This window comes from Cydia fagiglandana, chromosome 7 (genome assembly GCF_963556715.1).
Source record: "Cydia fagiglandana chromosome 7, ilCydFagi1.1, whole genome shotgun sequence".
NCBI lineage: Eukaryota > Metazoa > Arthropoda > Insecta > Lepidoptera > Tortricidae > Cydia > Cydia fagiglandana.
Genome location: NC_085938.1, coordinates 6,340,355 through 6,347,335, shown reverse-complemented (window position 1 = coordinate 6,347,335; position 6,981 = coordinate 6,340,355). Strand labels below are relative to the sequence as shown.

General features: G+C 37.3%; 1 long non-coding RNA gene across 1 annotated transcript in view; it reads right to left on the bottom strand.

Annotated features, from left to right (window-relative positions):
- LOC134665795 (uncharacterized) overlaps positions 1–6,981 on the bottom strand; it is a 247,023-nt gene that overhangs the window by 123,335 nt on the left and 116,707 nt on the right. The gene's annotated exons all lie outside the window — the stretch shown is intronic.

The window sequence follows — 6,981 nt, the reverse complement described above, 5'->3', positions numbered from 1 at the left end:
GGAACTCGGAACAATACCTCTATATTCGTGCCGCTGTCACACAGCGCGATCTATTGACAGCAATATTACAAATAAATCCGTTGTTTTGTTTATCGTTTGTCGTCGTCGCACGCGATATTCGACGAAGATAATTGGCGGAAAAAACGTTCACTTCGCGCACGCTACGCTACCGATGTTACTGTCTACAAATTCCTACATAAACCAATGAAGTCAAGAATTTTACCGCACAACATTTTAATATTTTGAAATTATTTTATTCGTTGAATACGTCGAGTATTATTGCTCATCATTTAACATTGTGGCTATCCCTTCCAATTTTCGAAGTGGATGAACAAAAAATATTATAATTGTATTGTAATTTATTACGCGGCACATATGGATATTGTTTTATTATGTGTAATAATTGCTGTTTGCGCAGCAGTATTTTGTATGAAATCTGGTAGATGATTTAAGTAGGTTAATATACACACCATCTCTGTTATTATAATATTGCGTTCTCAGTTTTACATCGGTCCATAAATAAGTCGATTTTATAGGTATTATTATTATTAAACTGTGGAGCGCAATTGCATTAAGTATCGAGGCGTATCTAATAGTGAGTAGGTAGAATACTCGCATTACCGTGAACGCATAGTGAATATGTGTATACAAACTAAGCCGCAGCTAACTAATCTGTAAAGGAAACCGGGGCTAAAATTAAGAAGATAATAGCTAGTTATTTTTTTGATAACACGGCATGTTAAACCATACTATACTACCCCGTAAATTTTAGCCTCCGTCTCGTTACAAGCAGGTACTACTGAGCGACACAATTGTCGATAAAAGAAACATCATTTTTATTTCTGATAGTATGAAATATCTTACTTAAATGTACCTATGTCACACCCAATGTGAAAACAATTGACAATCACTCGCAATCTATCAATAGTCAATTAGTCAACCGACAAATATAAAACAAACACTTCAATTTAGTGAGCATTTTAAATAATTGTGGTCACAAATCGATGGTGGTTCCGCGGGATGAGACCTCGGGTGCGTGTCCCTCACATAAACTTGGAAAGTGAAAGTGGCTCGGAGCAAATCCAACGTCGATGTGTGCAGGGCAAAGGTTAGATTTTGAATAAATCAGGGCGGAGGTCGCAAGGTGAGCTCTGGCCGGTCCGACGAGCGATATCGCATTTATATGACTTCGTTATGCGTCCGCTTGGAATAACCGATCCTGTTATATCGACACATGACACAAAAATATACAGAAGGATGACTTCAATAACTATTCATACCTTGATTTTTCGATTTTGCCTCAAAAGTAGCCATGCACCGTCATTATACTGCACATTAGGTAACCACAATATAAAAAGTAATAAAACAAAATGAATTCAGTATTTAAGGCAATTTAAAAAATTACAATGTAACAATATAATAAAGTAAAGTAAAATTAGTATGAAGTTATAAATAATTATATAATTAATTTTCGGTATAAGGGGCATCCCAGAACTTTTTTCTAATAATTTTCCACAGTCTTTCCCTCATTTTTTTGGATAGGTAGGTCTTTTGTGAAGTGGAAAGCTTCAGTGGCATCTGGCGATTTCGATCCTTTCTCGAATACTACTCGTTACGAAGCATGAAGTGCTTAGACATTAATATACATTATAAATATAAAAATAAATTTAAATCGACATTCAACACTGATACAACTATCCAGCTAAACCCTAGAAGAAGTTTAAATAGTCAGCTTTCTGTGATTATATTTTCTGTATTTATCGATATTGAAGGGCCGATAGCACCCAGACGTAATTTGGATTTTGACGATCCCTTGACCCTCAAGAAACTTTGATCGCTAATCCCGGTGCCTACTGGGCTCGGTTTATTTTTCTTCAACTACAATAAATATTTCTTCAACCTTGTCCCATCCATCCCATTTCAAGGAATTTCCACTTTCACATATGACCTAGTTTTTCCGAAACTTACATTTCTGAGCATTATATCACATCCCTTTGCCTTTAACAGGTCTAACAAAGTATTTATTGCATTTCCAACGTTCCACTTATTACACGGTTAAGTAGCGACACAATCACAATGCATCGTATTACTAACGAGTACAGTCAGTAAAATTATTGGCCACGCTGACTTGACTGTAAGGGGCTATCTATAAATTACGTTAGGAGGGAGGCGGGGGGGGGGGGTCTGGACATCGGATGATGGTAGCCTGACGTAGGAGGAAACGAGGTCATCCGAAGCATGATTTTTGGATGATTTTAGGGGGGGGGGGGTCAAAAATCGATGACGTAATTTATGGGCAGCCCCTAACGAGAAATATGTTAGCTGTCGCGCGGGCGTTTATCTTTTATTTCAATTACTCTGAAAATATTCTTCTGTTGTATGCAGGGTAACGATATTGAAAATTAAACATGTTTTCGTGATTTTTCTATCGAGCCAACTTTAACCTTTTAAGAGAGAGGTTTTGGAGGAAGTCAAATATAGTTTCCGTGTAACTTTTTTCATGTCATTTGCTCTTGATTAAAACGTACAATATTCAATATAAAAACTACAGTTTTGCTTTAGCCTCTTCTTAATATTTGGTACAAACAGCAACGCTCTTTAAAGTCTTTAACTGTCCATAGGTGGACATTATTCCTTTTGTAATAAGGTTTACAAACAGTCAGTATTAAACAGTACTTGTCGCTCCTGCATCGCTGAAAAAATTGCCGTGGTCATTGGCTTAGTAAAGTAAGCTAAATAGTTGTTATTCTGACTCTAGACGTAAGTATGCGGTTTCTTGGCCAATCGACAAATGGTTTAAATTAGGTCGGATCAGAGGGTTGAGGTCGCCTGACCACTACATTTGGCCCAGTTTGCTCATTCTCTGTTCCCAGGCATTGTTCAAATGGAATTAATTTATCTATTGCTAGCGACCTTCTTGAAGTTTCGATCGTATTGATTCGATACTTTCGTGAACGTTTTCGAGTAAACAAGACCATTATTAGATCATCGTGATTAGTAGCTATCATTCTAAAGTTTCGTGTGCTTTAAAAAGTTTAACATATATTGGGCCAGACAAGTGCATCAGAAAGTGCAGTTGATAAATTTGCCGACTTATGTTAGTTACTTCTCATAGGAAACCGCTAAATGTAACAACATGAGCTTTATGAGATTACGCATTTTTGTCAGAGACTCGAACTTTTTACTAATTACCATTCATTTTTCCTACTACTCATCATTGTCTAAGGTTCCAACCCACCCGTTGTAGTGCAGTGAAACTCTACCTCAATACATCCAACAACGCCGTGTCTGCGCCTGACATTCTATCACAGCCAGCAATATTGCCAAAAAGTTTGCAGGGATGTTCCCAGCTTCGAGGCGCGGAGCTGTCACCTGCCACTCGGCTTGCTATCCGGCCTGTATTCGCCACAGCTTGTTTTCTTACTAGTTACAAAACGTAGGCACGTTTTATGTTCAAACGAAATAGTGTATCTGGACTGAACAGCAGTATAATATGATATGAGATGAGATGCATATTGCTACCAAGATGCCTACATACCGTATCGAAAAATTTGAATGTTTACTCAAAATTAATTACAATATGTTCAAACTGACGGCCAATAAACAAACCTTCCCAAGCACATATCACAAGATTAGGTAAGATTTTACTAGCGCCTTACACCGGCTTATAACTATGCTGTAAATTCCAGGTGCGTTATGTACTTAAATATAGCCACCACAATAATCCCAAAATGTGTTAATAATGTAATTGACGGCGCGCGGAGAAATATCGCCTGACAGAAAGCGCCGCGGCTTCCAGCGCTTCGTACGCTCCGAAGACATTACAAAATCGTAAAATAAAAATGACTACGACTATATTACGGGGTGCGATGAGATTTCCAGTCGGAATGGCGGCCATGAAATAAAAGAGCCAATGTAGCGTGGCAGTCACCTGCGCCGGAGATATATTGCGTTATTATGTGCAGAGCATTACGCGAAGACGGCTCATTAAAAGTTAAAACACAGAATTCTGCTCTCACCCCTAGATTGCGTTTTTTCACCGGGGTTTGTCATTTTTCTTTGTTTCCGTGCGGCAAAATTTTCAATTTACATACACTTACCCACTTATGAATCGTTTCGAAACAAAAATCCGGTGGAAAAAACAGCTCACTTCGGTAAATTGCTCCGTGGTAGGCAAATGCGTTATTGAAAGAAGCTCTTTTATTTTGGTTTGGCGAAGTGTTTTACTGGAGTAATGATAACGAGACATCACCATATTAGACATTAAGCTAACTTTTCTATCACACGTAGGTAAACAATGTCAACACAACCAGGAAGTAAATTTGATCACTTTTATTAAAATCTCTACACTTGACATTCAAAAGTACATATCTATTACAATACAGTCTTATTGTTCTGCATATAGATATATACATATTTCTTAAGATAAAGATAAGCAAATTATGTGCGTATGTACTTTCTTTAAGCAGTATATATTTTCGACGCAAATAAATATGCGACACACAGTATATGTTATGTATGGTCTCATCAAAATTCGAACTCGGGACCGCCAGGTCTGTATTGTAGGTAATAAGCTCAATGTTATTTGGCTTTATTCCCTTTAAATACACATTTTCCATAAAACTTCAATTAACATTACAAATTGAATCTTACATTTTGTTTGCAATGTTCTAAGTAATTATTTTCATGACGCATGAAAATTCAGACGCATTTATCCTAGAGATTTCTCTTTTGTATAGTTTACCTAGAGACTTGACATCTTGATTAGACCCGACATTTAAACGGCAGATTTCAGAAAGTTTTAGACAATCTACGAGTAACTTGAAAATGAACCTATAAATAATTTACATATTTTTAATTGTAGTTGAGTTTAATATACACTGTACATACTTGTTTAATAACTGGGTGTAGTTTTTTTTACGTCACAGGCGTATTCCGATTTTAATAATAGGTTATCAATTAATCCTTGATTAGTTATGGATCTGATCTAATTTTTAAAATCAGAATTTGTCTATAATGAGTCTAACAGGTGTTTTATGCTTCATAAATGAAATAATCTAAATCTTAATTTCTTAGCTCTATCGTGACAACGAGATTTCCAGGCCATGATCCAACAAGGTTTATTTGGTGTTAAATCTTAAGAATTATTTGAAGTTAAAACGGCTTTATTTCGTCGGTACTCCTAAGTCACCCTAAAACACCTCAAAAACCTGATTCAATCAAGTGCATTTTTTTTGTACAACGGAGCAGACCGGGCCGGGCGCACCTTTCTCCATAATTGTTTTTATGACCGGCCGTCCGCTATATTGCAACAATAAATAATGCTCACATACGGATTTATGACTACACGTTCAAAATATCGAATGAATATGAATGTTTTTTATCAGATGCTATATTTCAACGCCCGGTTATTTAAATGTTGTTAAATGTTTTTTGGTAGTTATAAAGAAAGCTGCTGAAAAGTTTGATTGCATTACCTCCTCTTAATCCATTGGGTGTATGGAACAAATTAGTTAGAAAACGATTTATGTTTTTGATTGAACATGGATAATTTAACACAAAATATTTCAGAAAAGTCCTATGGATTCGACCTGAGGGGCTAACTTGGTGCGTTTAGTCATTATTCTCAACTCACTCTGTCCTCTGGGATGCGGGGCTACTATAACTTTTCCCTAACTCGTTGTCTCGTTATGGTAATCTCCTTCGGGAGAGTGCTCTTTAATTCCATTATTGACTGACCACGAATTGGAAAAACGTCTATAGGTCCAAGTATAAATAGTATGTACGTATATGTACATACAAAATTTTATACCACAGTTAATCCACATTTCATCGAATTCCAATAAAGGTGCTATAATTAAATTGATATCAAAAGCAGCATTCTGCTTAGGCTATTGATGGCTGCTCCACATACCTACAATTGTAGGAACGATATGATTTATCATCCACTTTAGGTTTAAATCGCGTGCCATTCCTCAAATGTTCTCAAGAACGCCACGCGATTTTTACTCAAAGTCACGAATCAAACCGTTCAGCTGTGCACGTTCCGTATTCTCCCTTTTTGCCGTAAAAAATCACGAGTACAGGAAAAATCAGTTTACTAAATAAAATACAAAGGCCTGACTGAGGCCGATGAAAGGGATTGGCGTCACGGCCAGTTAAACAATGGCTTTCGGATGCTAATGACTCCATACGATGGGTTTTGACGTCAAAAGAAATGGGGCTCTAACCGGATGAATAAGGTCTCAGCTGAGAATCCTTTAAAAATAGATGTAACACAATGAACTCGAAAATCCAGGATGAATTGCTATAAGAATAAACGTAAAGCTCCCAAAAATATGAGAAGCACTTACTTAGTTTGGTTCTATGTATACTGTTTAATTTGTGTAACTACTGAGTAAACAATACGTAGTACATTTCTACGTAACATACCTGATTATGTAGTTACTGAGAATGGTAAAATTCCTCAGTAGGCGACATAAATCATATCTGTTTAAAAATTGTTGCACATTTCGATCAGACTCGGAATAAGGTAAATAATGTGCCGCGCCGTTCGGCGGCGAGGCAAGCATCCAATTCTACCCGCTCAAAAATACCTTTTGACGACACTACGATTAGACCACACATTCACAATGGGCTCAAGGGTTGTGCGTGGTTGTGCTAAACACATTATTATGTTTATTTATTCACAGGAGTAGAGGTGCGTAAAGGTCTTGATGTTTGACTGCGGCGATTTATTTAACGAGTGGCTTTATTTGTTTGCTAGCGGTCGAGAGTGCGTCCCTTTCTAAGGCCACCCCATTAACTTGGTGCCCGCTGTAAGTCGTGCCAGTTTCAGCCTTATGATCAAGTCGATAAGGGCCAGTTCTGGTTTGTGCAGCTGTCAGTGGTGTTTAATTAATGACTTAATAGTAGCAGACTCGTGTATGTGATGGATCGTGTAAACTTAAGACGCAGCCGCGCCAGGGACACCGGTCATTA